The following is a 21,327-nucleotide window of genomic DNA, read 5'->3' as shown; positions in this document are numbered from 1 at the left end:
CTTTCCAGAGGTGATGCCTGAACTGCCAAGATGAGTCATTTATATAGGGAGAATGAACATGCTACATGTTTATGAAACACCTGAAAACTATACCATATTTGTCTCGCTTTGCCATATGGTTACTTACCTTTATCTTCACTTTATGTGCTTAGGACATTTGTTTGTTCTGCAGTAAATTAATTATAGCTGATTAACGTTCCTACATGAATTTAACTTCCTGTATTTTGACAGAGGTACTATTGTTTTATCTATTTAAATATCTTCACATTGTTTTATTCTTACTTAGTGTTTATTATTCTTCTCAGGCTTTGTATTGTCCTTATAGCAAAAATTGCATTTATCCAAGAGTACAAAAGCAAAGAAGTATTTCATAGCCCAGACTGTTTCTTATGTGAGTTTGCTTGAGCTCTAGATTTGCTGAATATTTGCTGAATATTGACCTTGGGGTTGTTTCTCTCACATATTCTCACTCTTCTCTCTGGCTGCCATTGTGCAGTTTTTTTTTCCCTTCTTAAATATGTTATTAGAGAGGTACTTCCACCATTGCTGACAGGCTGACCTTTGGCCAGTGGTGGGTCCATCTTGGAGCCAGCTGTAATTGGCTTTACCAGACATGGGCGAAGCTTCTATCATCTTCCCACAGAAGCCACCCCTTTAGCTCACTGACTACCAAAACCTTGCCATGCAAACCAAATTCACCAGTGAATCACTTTACAAGGCAAAGTGATTCACCTGCATGGAGCTTGGTTCTGGACTGGGGACATAACTGGCAAGGTCAGTCATCATTCCTACTATGTTAACTATGACAGCAATTATCCAACGAAATTTCAGCCTGTGTAAAGAATGTTTGTCTTCAACAGAACTAGTGGGGGAAACTCTGGATGGGGCATTAGTTGGCCACACTCCTGGACCTTCTCTTCTTCCCTCCCATCAGGAGCACAGTGCAGCAGTAGCACTTAGCACATCTTTCAGAGCAAGCCAGCCTTTTCTGATGACAATTTATTTACACAGGCGAGGAGAAATAGCTTCTTGGCAACTATGTACACACCAAATGTTGATTTTCTATTTTAACTTCTTCTTGGCCTAGACACAATGGCAATTGGCTTGTTTGAAAGATGAGAGATTATCTACCGAAGGGAGAGCAAGTGAGGGGAGAGTAAGCACAAGCCTGAATCTGCACTGTCCCAGCACAGTGCCTAACCTTACGTCTTGCTGAAATACTTGAAATTGGTTTGGGGCCCAAAGAGCTATTAAAATAATCAAAACAATTTATTTTTAATTGCAAATTTGTAGTAATTATAACATAGAAATGAAAAGCTGGATAATCCAGGACAACAAGGAAGAGTGTGGAAACCAGTGTGTAAGGCTGAAACTCGGGCTGAATTTTAGCATCCAGAGAAGTAAGTGCCTTCTCCCTTTGCTGTTGCAAGGAGTTAGAAGGGGCAAGAAATTAAATACATAAAAGGTGAATGATTTACCAGAAATTAGCATTGCCTATTAAAACTGCCAAGTGTGACTAAGCTGGTGTTCCTAGAGCTACATTGTTTAGGAAGTTAAGAGGAAGTTGGCAAAAAATATTCCAGTCAACCTCAAAAAAATAGCCAAAAGTCAACGTTTCATGCCTCCTCCAACACCACCTGGGTCCAGTTCTTTCGCAGCTTTAGGTTAAGCAAATTACAGCTCCTCTGACTTAACCTTGGGATAAAGCTTTCTGAGATGGGAGAGCCTTAGTTCTGCCCACATCTGGTTTACCAGTGTATGTAAGAGGAAAAAGCAGTGAAATTGCTTCATATCTCTTTTTCTTCTGACCAGTGTTGGTGATAATGATTTCCTTGTTATGGCTTGCAGACACCAGCACGGTGCTGTGTCAATGCATAGGAGGGCTCAAATCTGAGTCTTAAATAAAAAGAGTTTTGGTTCCAGCACAGCAGGTTTGTAAAATATCTACTGACAAGAGAAAAAAAAAAAGATTGTTCTACATGGCCTGTAAAACATATGTTAAAAATTCTGCATCGTAGACCAGCTTTAAATTATTCATTTTTAATCCCTTCAGCCTTGAAGGGCCTTTAAACATTGACTACTGAGAAACAATCCTGCTACTGAGGGAACAGCTATAAAATAAAGTATTGGCTACTTAAAAATATAGAGAAAAATGCTTTACCTAGACACAGTATCTGCATTTTTAAATATGAATAAAGGGCTGGATCCCCACTTGGTGAAAGCTGATACAGCTCCTTTGATGTCTGCATAGCTGTCCCCCATCAGCAGCTGAAAGCCCTGGCCCAGAGTTTAGAATAGATATCATTTCTCTACATAAGAAGACAAGTGAGATTTGCATGGTTAGTTCAAACTATTTCATATTCACTGAGCTGTTGAGGAAATACTGTCTGTGAAACAAATACTGGATTCTTTCCCAAAAACATCTACATGACACTTGCTAAGGAAACGCTACGGTATAAAGGGGAGCAGATCCAGCCCTCTGCGTTGGAACCTGCTGTAGTTACTATGGCATGATCAGATGGTGCTTGGTATCTGCACACTCCTTGGGGTGCATTGGTGAAGTTGAGAGCATCCAAAGGAGCTAATTGAGTGTAACACTGGTATAACGAAGATGAGTATGTTCCACACTTGCTGTTTCAGGGCAATTTGGGCTTGTTCTCTGTACCACGCTCAGCCTCCTACTTCTCAAGATAGCACCAGTGGAGACCTGAGGCACTTTTCCATGCTCCACCCATATCCCTTGTTCAGAACCTGCTCCCTGTCTCTGTTATGGAATCATAAAATGATTTGGGTTGGAAGGGACCTTAAGGATCACCTAGTTCTCATTGCTTTGCTATGGGCAGGGACACCTTCCATTAGACCAGGTTGCCCAAAGCCCCATCCAGCCTGGCCTTGAACACTTCCATGGAGGGGGCAACCACAGCTTCTCTGGGCAACCTGTTCTGGTGTCATCTTGATTAACTAGCATTAATTAAGACATTCTTGACTGCAGGGTGCTTCCCTTGATACAACCTGCAGACACACTAGTAAAACTTTATCTACTGTATGATAAGAAATCACTTGTTTTACTATAATATTTTTTTTTCTCTGTTAAACTTATGGACAAACCAGATGTGGTACAAGAGGTAGTGAAATGCAGAGTGCCCAGACTTTTCCTTTCCTTTCCTTCTCCTTGCTTTTATAGAGTATTCTTCAGAGCCCTCATCACTCTCTCATTCCATCCATCCTCTCAGAAATGCCTGAGAGAGATCTTCAAACCTGATGCACTGCCTTTTCTTTTTTTTGCTGGTGAGCTGGTCCCCAGTGGCTTTTTCATAAACAGACCCACTCACAATCATCAGGAAGGAAATGAAGCAGCAAATTCAACTAATTTCCCTGAAGGTGGGAATATCAAGTTGAGAGGGTTACAGAAACTGTCACAGGTGATCGAATCGGGGCTCCTCAAGGGCCCTATCCCACCTTCAGCAAAGTGGCAAGCAGCTCCTGGGAAAAAACAGTGAAGAGCTACTTATTACACTGTTTCCCACACACAGTAATTCCATGTGTTGATACATTCCTTGTTTAAAAAAGAACCAACACAACTAACACAACTAGCTTTTTTTTTTTTTTTTTTTTTTTTTTTTAAGTCTCATTACTTTAGATTAAATCCCTTCCAAGCCCTGTTTATGAGGGATGTAATACTATGTTGCTCTGCAGTATCTAGGGACAGGATTTAGTGAGGGGGCGAATCCCTGGAAGGTTTTGTCGGGGTTTATGCTCCTAAGCAGGAAGTTCAGCCTGTCACTGGTACTCACACCCCAATACAAATACCTGCACGGTACACAATGTGACACCGGTCTAAATTCACACTTAAGCTTTTACTAATATAACTCTATGGAAACAAGCTCAGTGACGGCTTTTGATTTACAACTCCTGTGTAGCGTGTTACAGTTTCCAGTGGAAGTATGCTGTGCTGGATGGAATAAAACAACAATGTAGGTAGTTTCATTAACTAGATTAATAACCTATAAACTTATCTGCTTCACAAAGGGAGTTATGCACTGGCTGTCCACCTTTAAGAAACATGTTTTTCAGAGCTCAGGAATACGTTCTCTACCTTGACATGTGCTGTAGATATTCACTGTGCATGTGAAACTGCCTACGGGCGAACCGGAGAGAAGACCAGAGAGATTATTTGCTCCTCTGGAGGTGTTGTAACCTCCCCCCTTCTTGTCTCGGCTCCAGCCTTTACACATCGACACTAAAAAAGTCAGCATTATGTTGTTAAATAGTTTTAGCAGACACTTTATCAGTTGAATGTGTCTGTCTGGGGGATTCTTTAATGATGTTGTATTCTTTTTAATTCTACAGCATTTTATAGTCGCCTTAAAAATGTCTGATGCTGCACTGATATATTATTAACGATGCAAAGTATGCTTTCTCCTCTGAGAAGAACCGAATTTTTTTTCGGTGTCCCTGCTGTGATACCTGCTGGGATCCACACAGCCCATTTCAGGTACAGAAGGTTCAGGGTGGGGGTGAGAACAGGGCTATTTCTGAGTGATCACTCTTCAGGGATGTCGTATCGGGAGCTGGGATTTCCTCCCGGCGCAGGAGGGGCGAGCCAGGGGGTCGGCGGCTGCGACCCCCCGGCCGCTCCTTGACCCCGCAGGCGGGCGCAGCCCCGACGGGCGCAGCGCGCACCCTGCGCCGCGCAACCCCCGCGGCCACGCAGCCCCGCGCAGCGGTTCGGGTCCGGGGGAGGAGGGGAGGCCGCCCCGGCACCGCCCTGCCCGGCTCCGAGGAGGAGCCGCCGGGGCCCCCGGCGCCGTCCACGTGTCTGGGGGCGCGTTATATGAGCGGGCAGGAAGCCCTGCGGGGAGGGAAGGGGAGGGACGGGGCGCCCGGAGAGGCTCCGCGGGCGGCGCAGGCAGCGACAGAAGCGGCGGCAGCAGCAGCAGCAGCGACAGCAGCAGCGACCGCCCGCCAGCCCGCCCTTCCCTGGCCATGGGGCTTGGCGGCCCCCCCAGCGCCCCACCGTGAGTACCGCGGGACCCCCCCGCCGCCCTCCTCCGCCTTCCTCCCCGCTTACCTGCAAATTCTCCCGCTCCCCCCTGCTGCGAAAGGCGCGGCGGGAGCCTCCCCCTCCCTTCCAGCTCCTCATTCTACTCTTTAAGTTGTGTCTTGTGTCTTTCTTTTTTTCCCCTTTTCCTTTTCCTTTTTTTTTTTTTTTTCTTTCCTATTATTATTGTTTAGAAGCAGGGGTTGTTCCCGGCACTGACGGAGATTGCAGCATCCCCCGGCGGGTGCCCCGGCACTCCGAAGCGGGGAGGCTTCCCTCCATCCAGCCGGGATTTCCCCGGTGGAGGGGGGCAGAAGGAAAGGTTGCGGGTGCCGGGGTGGGCTCCTGAGCAAGGCGCACCTTCGGGCGATGCCCGTGCAGCTCCGGGGGGCAGTGGCGGGGGGTGTCCTCCCCACGGCATGCCCCGGTCCACGGGGGACCGGTCCTGCCCCGTGCCCTGCCCGGCGGAGCCGCTTGGCTGCGGGGTGGTCGCTGGCAGGCGGAGAACAGCGGGAGGGACCAGCCCGATGGAGTCCTGTACCCTGATTTCTTTTTTATTGTGTTTTATTTTTATTTTTTTATTTCTTTTCCCCTTGGGTAGGCTGTGCGGTGAGAGAGGAACGCCAGCATTACCCCGTTAGAGGGAAAAAAGCAGACTAACTGTCTTAGGTACCCACTCTTACATATCTGTTTGCGGAATTAATTTCCGCAGGAGTGTAAATAACTAATCTTCGAGGCCAACAGTTTGGTTGTTAGGTGTATTTTGATTGCACTTTGATATATTTATGTCCATAGCAAACATAGAGCCAAGATCTTTTACGTGATTGATTTTAGTCTTGGCATTAATGAAAACAAACCAGTAAAAAAATGCCTCGGTGCAGATTTACTTGTTTGACACACACGAGATTCTTCAACTCTTTGTAACGGTTGGGCTTGTATGTATCCAATACATTGAAATAACTCATTCATTTCATTGTAAGTCTGAATTATATATTTGCCTAGTGGGCACACATGTTAAAGGAAAAACCTCCCTAATTATGGATCTTTCAGAGAGATTGGAAGGGTGACAAAGCCCTTGTAATCTTTTGGGTCAATTTTCATAAGCTCCAAAAGCTCTCTTTGAAAAGGAAATTAAATTTCAGTGTGGAAAAGAGACAGGAAATTCAAGGATATAAAAAAGAAAGTCCCTATTCTACTTTGATCCTGTCCTCAGGACTTCATTTATGTTGGTGCTCTTCAGTGATATAAGTTAAAATGAAGAGTCACCTTTGACTGGAGTCTTCCTGTCTCTTGGCTGTTCAGAAGATACTCAATTAACAGCACACTCCTCCTGTGTATTATTTACACGGTTTTAGCTGGAGGGGTGGCTCTGCGTGAAGTATTTGCTTTGAAATATTTGGATCGCTACATCGCGTCCCGTGTGAACAACAACAGCCAGGGCTTCCTGCAGCCGATATGATCACCCCTCCTCAATTTTTACTGCTCGATCCAATGCCGGTGGTGCTCTGCCTGGTGTTCATAATGCCTTGAAAGAGCTGTTCTCATGTTAGAAGAAGTTGGGGTTGGCTTTGGGTCCTCTTTCCCCTTTGGCAATGGTGTTATCTGCAGGGCACGGCTGTGCTCGGGGTCCTTTTTGGGCTCATCTGGGATCCTGGCAGGTTTTAATCCGTTTGAACACATGTTGGGGCGGTGGTTGGGGGTGGAGGTGGGAATGGTTGGATGGTTTTTTTAGTTAAGTATACTTGTTTTCCTGATTATCTTGGAAACAACAGAACCCCTGCATAAGTCTACAGTGAACTTGGTGCTCTGTACCTCTGCCAATTTCTCACTTCATTTACTCTATTTTGGTGCTGCTGTAGGGTAACATTTCAGTGGCAGTGGGTTTAAATCCCGTACCTCAACAAAGTCTCAGTCTATGGTCCTGCCAAACCAGCTTTAAAGCTACCACTAGATTTTTAAACTACACTTCTGTCTAATATACCTTCGTTTTACCTTTCTGCTAGTAACATGTGAGAGCATAGTCTCTGAAAGAGCAAAAGAAGAGAAAAAACTAATTCCTCATTCTTTTGGCTTGTTCACTTGGCATATAGGCTGATTGTGCAGTGGAGAGAGTGACTTACCCTGTTTGTATGAATTTTTCACACATCCCAGCCAGAAAGGAGCTTGCAGCCTCATTTGCAGTTTTTCTTCCAAACTTGATGATATTAATAATGGTGATGGCATCTCAATTGAGGAAGGTAGTTGGTAAAACTAAACATCATTTATATAAGGCTTTTTTTTCTGTTAATCGTTTGGCTTTTCTGTTTATACAAAACTAGGAGTAATTTGAGGGGAAATTAGGGTCATGCAGATAGCAGTTCCATCTTCTAGATTATAACAGCATCTTTTACGCTAAGTGCACTGCAAACACTGTTAAATGATAGTAGTAATATGTTTTTATTAGGAGTTTGTTTTAGAAGTGTTTTCAAATACGTGGTGAAGCAGAAATGTGCTTTTAAAAGCAGAGGAGTGAGAGTGGATCCAGCTCTGTAGCATATTTCAAGTACTGTTAATCCCACCACCTGGTGGAGCTTTTTGTGGCACTGGCTGAGGGAACTCTGAATAAGGATGTAGTTTTTGTCTTGTTTCAACACTGTCAGATCCTAAATGTAGAGTTTCTTTAACTTTTTTCTTTCTCATAGCAGACTTTATTTTCTATATCATCTATATATTCTATACTTTGCAGAAGGCAGCAAAGGACTATTGATGTCTCATCTGAAACAGCACTTCTCTGCAGACAGATGAATTGGTGAAGAAGGAGATAAATTCCTTCCTTCCTGTCCTTGTCTTTTCCTTGCAGTACTTTTTTTCCTGTTTTCCCCAAAGGCAATATGATGCTGACATAGATCATAACGTGGGCATCCAGAAACTATTTGTTTTCACCTAGGAGCATGTCATAAGTGGAAGAATTGTTTTTGATAACCACCCCCTCTTCCAAGATACTCTGATGAAACCTTTCAGTGTTAGCTCAGTTAGCTTTGTACTAACAATTTTGATATAAATGTTGCTATAAAGTATTTGCTAAACAGCCTGTGTACAATCAAACTTGCAAGGAGAAGAGAAGCAGCTGCATTTTTGACTGACCTGAGATTACTGATATAGGTTAAAACATGGGTATAAATTTCCCTAAATAAGGCAAAGTGAGACAGAGGCAGCTTTGCCCTCCTCTGAAGTCTGTAGCCCTGCCTGACTGCATCAAAGCCTGTCTGTCATGTTTCTCTTATGCCTAATAACTGCCAAATGAAAATCTGAGTAAATCAGATGTATGCAAGTTAAAAATAACTTCAGGACTCTCTGTCAGCTCACACCTCAGAGTGGAATTACTTACAACAGTGAGAAACTTCTTTGTCCCACACAGGTGTTTCCTGAGCATTATGACTAATGCAAGAGATGTAGACTTGTAGATAAAGTACTGCTGTAGATGTTTTTATTGCTCTTATTGCTATAGCACCTGTGTCAGCAGATGGACTGACAAAGACTTCAGCTAGCCTAAGAAGGTAGTCGCCCCCATCTGCCTCTCAAGTCCTGGCAGGCACAGTATGCCTGATCCCACCGGTGAGATGGATAAATGCCTTTGCAGCCCATCCAGAACAGGTCTGCATCCCTCTGTGGTCCAGAAAGATGTGAGTCTTTGACTCCTTGTCTCATACTTGGGACTCTGGGAAGGTGACTTTGATGTCTAGATCATCTGAAACCTGAACTGACGCTGTGCTAGATGTGCTTTCAGGGCACTAATCTTTAACTTATGAAATAGATAACATTTTCAATGTAAGTAACCTTTGTTTAGGAGATAAGTTTGTTGAAGAGGATTTGTCTCCTCTCATTTGACTCCTCTTGTTCTGATAAGGACTCTGGGCCACCCTGGCACTCATTAACAGCAGCCACAGAGGAGCTGCTGCCACCGTTCTAGTCACATTTCCCATTCTTACCCCAACATCCTCTTCTCACTGATGCTGAGCATCCCATGCTCTGGTTTGTAACTAGCAAACTCAAGTAATTTTGTGGAATATGTCTTATTGAAAAGCTCCTGTAAAGTCAGGGCTGCACAACATCCACAGCTGTGAAATAGCCGTGGAGTGGGGAAAATGGGGACCCTGGGTAGACAGGGAACTCTTTTTAAAAGGAACTCCCAATAACATCAGTAGGAACTTCCTCTGAAGTATGAGTTAAGATTAGGGGTCTTATCATTTGTAAAGACTGTAGTAATGGTTAGAATGCAATTCTGGGGAGAAAGGAGGGTGAAAAGCAATTCATTCCTGGCTCTGCTGTGCTTTGAAGTAGCTTTATCTGCACTGACGTGCATGTCATTCCTTTGGAAGAAGACAACTTGTGCCTCGTGTACAAGGCAACAAAGCCTTTGGCAGAGAAAGGGTGTATTATTTCAGGAAATCTGTAAACCTCATGAAACGGCAGCTGTTTCTGTTGGCCACTCGGGAGGTATCACAGGGTGCAAAAGAGGCACAACATAAATAGTTGTTCCCTGCATCTGGTGACAAATGTTTGGAGTGTAGCTTTCCTGCTCTGAGGACATCATCTCAATAGCGCCATTGTGGGTTTTTTTTGTAGTAGCTTTCCACTTTAGAAGTCCTTTCTCCCAGCTGTAGTTTTTGATGAAGGCTCAGCCCTCTGTAGCTTTCCATCCCAAAGAGTTTGAATGATGGAGGAGTGAGTGGCTGTGGTCGGAACCCACAGAATCCAAACTTGACCTCTCCCACTTCGCTGGTGCCTGACACACAACTGCTGCTGGCACAGAGGTGACCAGGCTTCCTCTGGGTATTCCCAAAACTCCCCTGAGCCGGATCACTCCATATACATCCCTTTGGAGGATTGTTCTGCACAGCAAAACCTGGCACGGTGAAGCTGAGGTATTAAATTGGATGCAATTTTAAAATGTCTCTGGACTAGATAATTGCTACTGACATTTTCCCAGGATCTGTGGATTTTTATTTTTTAAAAAATTTTTTTTAGCTGTTGTATACCAACACAAAGCAAAGGTTGTTCCTTTTAAAGGACACTACATTATTTCTGGAGGCTGGATCTTCAATCAATGACTTAATCTTACATATCTGAAATGCTGTGTGTGCTGACACATCACAGTGCTGTACCAGCTTGACAAAGAAATCTAATTCTATCAAATCTGCCAGCTCAGTTAATATGACCCTGCCAAGGGAGCATAAGCCATCACCTCCAGGTTTTTTTCGTAGGAATCAGGTTCCCTATTCCCAGCTCAAATTCAATACACATACATGTGGCCAGATGTGGATTTTTTTTAAGGTACCTGCTTACATCCTGGCATGTAAAACCACAGATCAAATTGGAAGATATCATTTGAATATTTGGGTTGAAACATACTCATTTGAGTCCTACAGACAGTCCTTTGGGATTAGTCTTGAAAAAGAGACCTGTGTTACTTCATCCTGAGACTTCTACAAGCTCTTATGTAGAGAACATGGTATAGGGCTATCTGCAACTTGAATCGGAGCTGACCTTACAGTATATGTCTCTTTGATAACATCCTTCAGTGCATCTGAAGCTATCAGGGTGTGATAAGGGCATCCATGCCTATATCTTAAATTCCTTTAGTCTGATGTGATATGGTGATGCCTTTTACATGACCTGCCCTTGGGCAGATATACAGGCTGCAGCCTGCGTTAGTGTGAGACTTTAGCTGCTAACACCATTGCTCCATGCACCTAGTGCTTTCTCTTATTAGATCTTGATTTAAATCGGTTTGTGCAGATGATCTGACTTAGTTTTATTTTTTGTGACAAAACTGAGAAAAATATTGGTTTACGCTGAATCAAAGTAAACCTTAATTAAACAAAAGGCAGGCCAAGGTAATTATGGTTTTGGCCAAGTGAAGAATTCTTGCTTTTTGTTTTACTTAATCTTAATTGCAAGTCTATTTTAAACTCTCAGGTAGTCAAAATTCCTCATTTGAAAGAGCCAAGAAGAAAGTTTGCCTTCAGAAATGTCAGAATGATCCCTCTGAATTTGATGTGACCTGCGTTGACACAAGTGTATGTTGGCCCATGGCAATACTGATATTATACCTGAATTTGGGTTTTTGTTTCTTGTGTCTTTGAAACTATTTTTGTACTGAAGTTATTATTCTTCAGAAGGTTCACCCAGCTTTTCTCTTCAGGGGCACTACTGTGTATTTCAAGTACAGAAAGGATTTCTCCTACTTCTTGGTCTGATGCTTATTAGAAGAATTAGAAATCATCCTTCTTGATCTCTTTTTCCCCCTCCCACATCTGCTTTTCCCTTTCAGATAAAATTTGCTTTTGTTGAGAAGTGATGACTGTATGATCGGGTCTCCTGTGGCTTCACTCTGCATCTTACAAACAGACATTCTGCTCTTCCCGAAGAGTTGGCTCAATTCTAGCTTAAAAAAAAATCACCTTGAAAAGTAAAAGTTTTTGCTTGCCCTGTATCCTGTTAACAAAAGTTCAGCATCAAACTACAAATGTTAATGCTGAGTGCTACCTAGTATCTCTAGATGATCAAGCAGTAGCATCAGTGGAAACACAAAGCAAGTAGATACTAAGTTTGCAGACGGGATGTAGAGGCACATATAGTTCAGCATCTGAGAATGCCATAACCTCTGCAATGAAATTGTGCAAGTTATGATGGAGTTATCTGTCTCACTCTGGACATTATGCACTAGTGGCAACATAAAAATGCAAAGAAAAATTGCATTAGCCTTTTTAAAAAGTTAGTAGTTAAACAGGTCCGTGAAGAAACTCCTCTTGCTTAGGAAGGTAATATTCAAATGTGAACTGGTTCTTGTATCATATGGAAAACAAAGTTATCTTTTGTGGTGCTAAGAAAACAGTTTGGAAGAAGAGCAGGGAGATGCTTTATAAACTTGGCAGAAGTCAGTTCCTTTCTTTTGAGCTGCCAGAAATGCCTCTGGGGTGGCTTACCTGGGTAACTGGGGACTCTGTAATGGATTCATAGGGAGCACCTGGGCAGGAGCCACAGCTATGGGGCCAGAGGATATGGCTTTACTTCCAGACCTCATCTTCAGGTGAAAAACTTAACTCTACTGATATTATTCTGATGGTTGCAACATGGTGACATGAGGTGCCTGTAGAAATACAAAGTGGGTATGGGATACCAAGAGGTTCTTCAGAGCTTCAGGGGAAGTTTTCCTCCTTCCTGAATTTATCTCCTTCCTGAGTTGTCACTGAAACGTCCTTCAGTCCTGCTGTTCTGGTACCCTTCTGTGGATTTTGTCTCTCTTTTGCACGTGTTCTTCCTTTCATTAGTCTCGTTTCCACAACTGCTCCTTGCTAAAAGAAAACAGCCCACTTCTGCATCTCCCACCACTTCCCTTCCTCTCTGCATGCCAAGGTCAGAGTGAACCAAGACATCAGGAGAGCTGGGGCCACATGAACTTTGCATCTGAAGATAAGCATGTGGTGGTGGGAGGACACGCTTGTGGCTGAGAAGCTGGAGTTGACTTGGAGACCTGAGCCCCATCCCATCTGAGCTCTCAGCTCTAGTCTTGCTGGGTGTAAGTGGTTTCCTGGAGGTTGAGTTCAGTCTGTAAAACCTGTGGAGACTCCAGAAAACATGTAATCATTGCCCTTTTGACCAACAGCTTGATTTTGAATTGAGAAAGTAAGAGGAAGTGTTCAAACATGCAGACAGAAGATCTTTAGAGATGGGACATTGGCTTTAGTGATTCAGAGTCTGCCACTCGTGTACTGCAGTCATCGGAGATGTGCAAAAGCAATCCTGATACAGCAGAAATCACCTATATTTCTGCTTTGGCTACTGCAATGAGGTTATCACCGTAAGGCTGCAAGGGTTGTGCAGTTTGGTATGTTTTCCATGTGGCTTTTGGTGCGCTGCCTTTGCTCGCCTGGTTCCTGAGACCTTCCAGAGAAAAGTGTCATTGACTCACTCTGGCTGTCACAGCAAATTTTCTGTGAATATTGCAACAGTATGCAAAAATAGATATGCAAAATTAAAAATTTCTTCAGACCAGAAATGACGGAGGAAAAGCCTGTATCGTGGTAGCAGGATGTGTGAAATAGCAGCAGCTACACAACTCCATGGTAAAACCGCAGGGATGGTGGCTCATTGCTGTCCTGCCATCTCAAACGGTCACGTTGTCAGCTTGCTAGGGCAGCAAGATGTATGTGTGGTCTGGGAGACAACCTAACAAAACAAACCCAGTAAAAAAATGTACTGATTACAGACAAAATTTGTCCCAGGCCACCACATAAGGTTCTACATTACTTGTTTATATATGTAGTTTTATGCAATATTCAGGTGTTTTTGGCCCCTTTGAGAAACTGCGTTTCATTAACCTGTAGGATATGTACACTGTAAAATATTTGAGGAACTGTGATGCATCTTCCAGACTGAGGTGATTTACATCTCTTACAAGGGGGAATTTCACTCAAATTATAGGAAATAAATGTGATAGAAATTGAGACAGCTACTTCTATATTTTTTTTTTAATTGTACTGTAAAATCATGGAAGTTTTCAGGAAAAAAAAATATATTTGTATCGACCAATGTATATATTGGTCCTCCAAGGGTTGCTGTGATTTGACATAAAGCTCACAATGCAGACAGTTAAATTGCACCAAGATTTGGGTGTAAATGCCCAGTTAAGACACCGATTTTTGCCCTACCTGGGCTTCTCCTAAATCACCATAACTCTGGTGTGTAAAATGACCAATGCTTCAAACAGAAATAAGCCTTGAGCAGCTGTATAAGTGTTTGTGAGGCCAGCGAGTGAAGGAACAGGAGATGGATGCTGGCTGTTAAAAACAAATACAAGGTTGTTGAAAAATACAAGGTGATGCAGTAAGTGCAGAAGTAGCTAAAACATTTGCTAGTAGGAATGAAACAAAAGAGTTCAGAATAAGTTGCCTTTCTGCAAGGCAAGAGTCTCCAGTTGATAATGAGTTGAGGGTGAGTATTGGCAGAGGATGTTGCTATTTAATTACAATTCACGTTGGGATTTTTTTCTTTTTTTATTTTAATAGATGAAAAACTGGAGGTTAAGATGGAAAAGAATCGATAGGTTAGAATTACCACCCCAGCTTGTTTTGAGGGGGATGTCTCTGTTTCACAGAGCTCCAGGAGAAGAGGCTGCTGGTTTCTTCCTCTGCTGCCATCTGACCTGCTGTCAGTGTGGGAAAGGGGCTCATTTGTTGTGATTTGTTTCTGCTGGCCTAAAAGGAACACACACACAGAGTTTTCCTTTGCCTGTGAAAGCTCTAGATGAAGAATGCTATATAGAAACAAAGAGCCAGAAGTGCTCAGTGTGGTCACTGCCTCTAGTGTTTCTTGGAGAAGAGCTTCTCCCCCCACCCGCCAGTTTAGACAGTCTTTGTCCCTGTGGTTTAAAATACCCGAGTCCTGTCTCTGGGGACTGTCGTCACACTAATTGACAAACAATCCTAAGAAGTTTGCCCCATTTAAAGTTATTATTTTGGAAAAAGGACAGTTGTCATGTGAGAGCAAGCCTGACCAAGAGTTAGCTGTTAGCACCACAGAAAGAAATGCTTAGATCCTTCTCAGGCAAGCTGTCAGGGACCCATACACCCAACTTTTCCTCTTCTGTGGCTGTGTGGATTCTTAAATAAGCTTTGCTCAAAATGTCATTTCTGTGATTTATCTTACCACACACAAACTTAGAGGTTCTCTGTATTTTATGAAAAAAGAAACAGCATGGTTTCATTTTGGAAAAGGGCATTTCATCAAGGTGTAACTTTCCCCTGAGGTTGCGCTCAGAGCCACTGGCCACAATTTTGGCATGTCTCTAAAAGTGGAAAATAATATTATGAGTCTGGCTGTTGTCTGCCAGTAAAAAATCACGTCCTTACTGTCCTGCTTGGAAATTTACTGGCTGCAATATGCACATACAGAAGATATCAGTGTGTGTCCCCAGTGGGAGCTTCTCATGAGACAGACTGAAGGCAGAATAAGAGACCCCGAGGCAACCCGCTGCACTTCTTATGGGAGTTTCAGGCTTGTTTTGCAGAGGTGCACACACCAAAGGTGGGATTATCAGGGTGGAGGGTAACTCTTCCCACTCTCAGAAGAAACCAGCTGGCTTTGCAAGGCAGCTCTTCAGCAGGGTGGACCTTGGTGCCATTGAAACTGGTGCTGCCTGCTCCGTGCTCCTCACTTAAATTGTGAGATGTGGCATTCTGCCATCGGTGCCTGAAGGGTCAAGTTGGGGGTAAAACCAGGTGAGACTTGCTCGGTTTGAAAGGCATCTCCTTCACAGTCCCTCACCTCTACCAAGGGAACCATCCTGAATTTGTCAAAGCCTGGATGCCTTTTTTTAACTTTTGGATCTAATCAGGTTTGATTTGACAATTGTAGCTCCTGGAGACGGAAATTCTGTTATTAGGGTGCTGACACTTTTCTGAATATTAAAAACCCTCTTGCTTTTATAGCTGTCAGAATCAATCTTTTAGATCTCCCTTTCCAGCTGCCATGCTCTCTTCTGAGCTGATTGCTACTCCTGAGCAGGTACATGGCAGCATCGCTTTGACTGACACCAGCAACATTGACTTCCAAGGAAATTAAGGTGCTTCCGCATCTCAGACTAAGTGCTGTGTTTTGGTTTTAATCCTCTCTTCCATCAGTAACAAATGCTGTGTGGTGGTTTCACCTTTCTCCAAGAAAGAATAGGTTTGTGCACAGTAACCTTGAGTATAGACTTGTCATATCTAATGAGCTCATCAGGGCTTGATCTGCTCATTACCTGGAGACTATTGAAGGCAAGACTGAAATATCCCATGGAGACTGAGTGGGCAGCATGCTTCCTTCTGAGTCAGCACAGGGATGGTGCTCAGCACGTATGTTCGAATCGATTGCTGAAGCTGTCATCGGCTTAATGAGGCTTACAAAGCTTGTGACTTTTCATAATCTTTAAAACACATGGCACTTGTATGAACAGGCTTGTTGATGGTGGTTTCCTTACCCAAAGCCAACAGGACTCTTCAGTCTATATAGCAGAGTTCATTTCTTAGAGCTATCAGTCGTCACTGTCCAAGAGTCCAGTTGAAGGTAAATAATGATAAAATTTTCCTTCTTACAAAGTTACCCTCCCCTTCCCAAAGGAAATTCTTTCATAGGTGTGACAGCCCTTGACAGTCCACTTATAGCTCCTATTGAATTTCAACTTTCTGTCCCATGTTGCTGGGGCATGAGATTGTTACAAGAATTTTTCTTCCTTAAAGGCCATGGGGTAAGGGATCTTTGTCAACAGCAAATGGTAAAAGATATCAAACCTGATGAGTGATCTTCAAGGCATGCAGCAGGAACCTGCAGAGTAACTTGAATGTTGGGAGAGTTAAAATTGCTTGGTTTGTTTTTTTTTTCTTCAGGAAGTGCAGAACAAAGCAACATGTTTAGCATCTAGAATTAAAGATATCCTTCAGTCTGCTCAGTAGGCTATTTTGGGAGGGGTAAATGGTATAAGTGTCATGGCAGCAAGACTAAACTACTCCGTACCTCACAAGAATAGTATTTATGCAGGGTCATGCTATCCTTCTCAGTGGGTAACTTCATAGTTCCCCATCACTTGTGAGATTAGTATCTTGATGTAAATAGGATGGATGCTTGTATCTTACCCTCTTCCACCAGGGTTCTCCAGGTGCACACTCAAACTGGTGTTAGCAGGGATGTATCACAAGCACAATAAATGGCAAAAGTTATAACCTTATGGTATATTTGCAGAGTGATGCACAGTTTCATCAAGGTGGTGACTTGTTTTTTGATCTTGCCTAAAAATAAGCAAGGTACTCACTGGCATGTTTGACTCTTTATTGCCTGACCCTTCAAAGGAGACAGCGGCAGGGAAGGACACAAGTGACTTTCAGATAACATTGCATTCATTCGCAACAATGCTGGAGTATTGTGTTCAGTTCTGGGCCCCTCAGTTCAGGAAAGACATTGAAGTGCTGGAGCGGGTCCAGAGAAGAGCAACACGACTGGTGAAGGGACTTGAACATAAGACCTATGGGGAGAGGCTGAGGGAGCTGGGGTTGTTTAGTCTAGAGAAGAGGAGGCTTAGAGGTGACCTCATCACTCTCTAGAACTACCTGAAGGGAAGTTATAGCCAGGTGGGGATTGGTCTCTTCTCCCAGGCAGTCAGCAATAGGACAAGGGGGCATGGGCTTAAACTCTACCAGGGGAAATTTAGGCTGGATATTAGAAAGAAATTCTTTACAGAGAGAGTGATCAGGCATTGGAATGGCCTGCCCAGGGAGGTGCTGGACTCGCCGTCCCTAGAGGTTTTTAAACTGAGATTGGACATGGCACTTAGTGCCATGATCTAGTAAACGGACTAGAGTTGGACCAAGGGTTGGACTTGATGATCTCTGAGGTCTCTTCCAACCCAGTCGATTCTGTGTGATTCTGTGTGATTCTGTGTGAATTCCTATTGAGATGCTTCCTGTTAAGAAACAGAACTTCCTTAGCACTTCCTAAGGATGTTACATGTATCTGGCAAAAGCTCTGCTTATGTTTTCTTTTATACATACCCAGAACCAGAGACAGATGCTGTAAATCAAAGTAATTAAATGTGTTGGTTTCTGGTAAAAGATGGTTACTGTAGTTCATTTCCTGATTCGGGAGTCAGGAGGGATTTTTAAAAACAACTTAGCTCCGCCTGTGTAATTTGAAGTTTTTGTTTGTTTGCTTTTCCTAAAAAATTCAAGGCTTATTAAATAACTTTGTAGGAGAAGGTATTTCGCAATGACAAAAGTCTTCTGTTGGGTGTTATCAGCAGCACTTCCTTTGCTCCTCAGCTCAGAGTCCTTTAGACAGAATGGGAGAGGGACGTGCAGAAGGAGCATTGCTTTGTACTTAGCAGAATTAGAATAAGCCCAGCAAGCACATGGTTTGTGCTTAATTCCAAGAGCCTGATTCTGATCTCACTCCTACTAATCTCTAAAGGGATTATTCCTGTTTTACACCAGGCTGAATGAAATCAGAATCTGGCCCTGAAAGCCTATTTGTACTTCAGACATTGTCTCAAGGCAGCTGACCTGCAAATATGAAAAAGAAGCTTGGCTTCCTGCAGGTTAATTGTTTAAATTTGTCAAACTAAGTGGACTATAGCTTGTTTAACAGGGTTTACTTTAAACTGAAGACTCTTTATCCAGGACTTTATCCAGGAAACTGTATTGCAGAAACTCAGTCTAAAATCCATTTACCTTTATTGGACTAATAAGAGATGGTAATCAGAGGACCCTCCTTGGTACAACACAGTGCTCTTATTTGCATAGTACCTTTTGTCTGAGGATATTAAATAACTACTTCATGGCAATTCTGGAAGCTGTTCAGCCAGACAAGTCTCTTTAAAGACCTGCAGTGATTCTAGTTGCTAGCAGTGAAGTGAAAATAAGCTAGTACACTAGGTCTCTGATCTTGAGTGGCATCTGCAAGAAAAGGTCTGTAACCTAAAACAAAGTGAAGCTGTTAGCTAAAAATACTGGGGTTTCTGGAATAAAGGCCTATCTGCTGTAAAGAAAATTGATCTTTATTAGCACAAGTTCAGTTACTGTTCACTGAGACAAGTACCAAAGGCAAATGTATAGTTTTGGGATGGGAAAGCACAGGTTGTCATTAGATCATCATGGCCAACTCCTTTACAGCCTCAAATTGATGTATTTTTTGTTTACATGTTTATTTACTGCATGCTTATTTTTAAGGATGTGTTGGTATCATACTTGTCTGTATCGTGATAAAAGGAAAGTTGAATACACCTCTTCATAGCGCTTTTCTAAAGGAAACAAGTATGTTATCATACACCCGTGTACATTCTCAAGCAAACATAATTGTCATTGCTGCAAAGCACAGTTTTGCTGTAGCAACACTCTTGAACCATGTTTGAACTACCTAAATGCAGCCATATAATGCCAGGGAACAAGATGGCTGCCCTTATTCCCTTTGACAATTTTATTCTTGAATTCTGTTGTCAGCTTTGATTTCCCCATAACTGTCTCTTTGCCATGACTATTTGAGATGCTCCAAGCTTTAAGCTACAGGAGTGCTATATAGCAATCAGGGTCGTCAATATTTATAAGCACTAAAAGCATGGGGGACAGGAGTGATGGAATCAAATGTCTTAATTACTGTCTGTCTCAGCAGACTAGCAGGGTATATTCTCAAAGGGAAATGACAAGGCACAAATAAAGTTGTTTAGATGACCACAGAGGGTCCTGTGTTTATTCACCATAGGATACCTGCAGCCCATAATTCATCCAGCATAGTGAAAAAAAAAACAGTGAATTCTGGGACACTTGTCAAAAGGCGCAATACAGGAAGATTTTGGTCACATTGGTTTAGTTATCCTATACAAACGTCTGCTCCTGCTGTGGAGCTGAGCTACTTTTTTGTAGCTGAAAACATGGCTAATACATTAAATATATTTAATCAAATTTGACATGCACAACTGTCAGGGATTGGCTCAAGGAGCATGGACATGAGTGCACCAAGCAACTGTACGAGCAGAGCCCATTTTAGTTGACATAAGTAGGCCTTAGTTAGCTTGTCTATTAGGCCATGGGAAAGGGGGGAACGGAAAAGTACTAACTAAGGCAGGGTCAGGATATCCTTGAAGAGATAAGAGTCAGAAGAATGTGGGATGCACATAGCTAGCTAAACCCAAGTAGGTGGAGTAAGTAAATGCAACCTTTTAGTGCCTAGCCTATTACATAGAGACAAGTTTGCATAATTATGGTATTTGGTATAAATGCACGCTATCTCGGGCAATAAAGTTGAATCATGCTTTATCACTCACATTGAGTCGGCCTGCATGTTTTCTTCAGCCGCGTACTCGCACACAACCATTTGGCTGGATAATACCCTTACTTTTCTTTATAATGAGTAGGGAAGTCTGCTGCTTTGTCAAAGGCATAATTTAATTTTCTTACTAGTTGCTCCAAGTTGTTAACCATAACTAATGTAAGCCCTGTCTGTCTATCAGGGTGGTGAGGTACTGGAACAGGCTGCCTGGAGAAGCTGTGGATGCCCCATCCCTCGAAGTGTTCAAGGCCAGGTTGGATGTGGCTTTGAGCAACCTGGTCTAGCGGAAGGTGTCCCTGCCCATAGTAGTGGTGTTGGAACTAGATGACCTTTAAGGTCTCTTCCAACCCAACCCATCCTATGATTCTATGATTCTATCAGCAGAAACTAGAGAAGGTAATGACTGTATTCCTGGAGAAGAGACTTCATTGATTCAAACTGAAATAGCTGATGCTGATGCTTTGAGGAGTCTACATGAATAAAAAAAAAAATATATATATACATATATATATATAGTTGGCTTTGTGTCTATAGTTTGTAGGAGACACCCAGAAAACTCTGTAGTGAGCTCTCTGTATTTTTCTGCTTTTCAAAAAAAAAAAAAACAACCCAACAACATTATCATCATCTCAGATCCCCACATTTCTACTTTTCTATATTCACCTGATATAAACTAGAATAAGTGGCATAGCCACATAAGGAAATGTGCAATTGAGTGGGAGAATGAAACCTCCTGGTTAACCTCGTACTGCTCAGCAAAGCTCTCCCCTCCTGTGTCCTCTCCTCTGTGGCAACAAGTCCATCAACCTGAGTCTCTTTCATTGAAAATGAGCAATTCTGGAGCTTTCTTTGGAGCTTTTGCCATTTGATTGAATCAAATTGCTCTAAAAATTCTCTCTATCTTATCCCCACTGCAGAGTGAGACATTTTTTTCCCTATTTGTCTTTGCTCTCAGCTGGTCTCACTAAGGCTGTTGCCACAGCAGATGTAGAGGTGGAGAAACTTCCAAATACACCATGTGCTAGATATAAACTATACTGCCTTACTGACTGGTTAATATTGTTCAGCTGACAATTCTGCGATGTAGCAAAAGCTGCATGTTATTGGTCAAGCACTTCATAATTTTCTGATATTTCTGAAATGGATGCCCACACTTGGAAATATTGAGTAATTTTATTTGAAGGGATATGATCAGTAGGTGATTAGTTTGTGAAGTGCCTTGGATGTACGCTACGTTGTAGAGACAAGCCATCTGGAGCGAGCCTGTGGTTTAGCTTCTGTAATGATTAGCCACAGACTGTGATGCCAAAATGACCAGCTTTGTTACGTAGATGAAGATCTGGAGTAATTGAATTCATTTTCACAGATATAAATGAGCTAAAATGGGAACATAATTTGGCTCAAAGTTTTAGGTTTATGCTGCTAAGTATTAAGCCAGGATCATCAGTGCA

The 21,327-nt window shown here is 42.7% G+C and overlaps 1 protein-coding gene and 1 long non-coding RNA gene across 2 annotated transcripts in view; one reads left to right on the top strand and one right to left on the bottom strand.

The window, feature by feature from the left end:
• The window catches only part of LOC135578713 (uncharacterized), a 68,935-nt gene extending 63,730 nt beyond the window's left edge, over window positions 1-5,205 (bottom strand). The window contains exon 1 of the long non-coding RNA XR_010470811.1: window positions 5,072-5,205. This is a non-coding gene — a long non-coding RNA (uncharacterized LOC135578713). The remainder of the gene's footprint in view (window positions 1-5,071) is intronic.
• The window catches only part of ST3GAL1 (ST3 beta-galactoside alpha-2,3-sialyltransferase 1), an 80,666-nt gene continuing 64,195 nt past the window's right edge, over window positions 4,857-21,327 (top strand). The window contains exon 1 of the mRNA XM_065054456.1: window positions 4,857-5,018. The gene's annotated coding sequence lies outside the window, so the exon portion shown is untranslated. The remainder of the gene's footprint in view (window positions 5,019-21,327) is intronic.

The sequence above is a fragment of the Columba livia genome, chromosome 2 (assembly GCF_036013475.1).
Source record: "Columba livia isolate bColLiv1 breed racing homer chromosome 2, bColLiv1.pat.W.v2, whole genome shotgun sequence".
Lineage (NCBI taxonomy): Eukaryota > Metazoa > Chordata > Aves > Columbiformes > Columbidae > Columba > Columba livia.
Note: the sequence above shows the minus strand (reverse complement) of the source record. Positions and strands in the feature narration are given on the sequence as shown.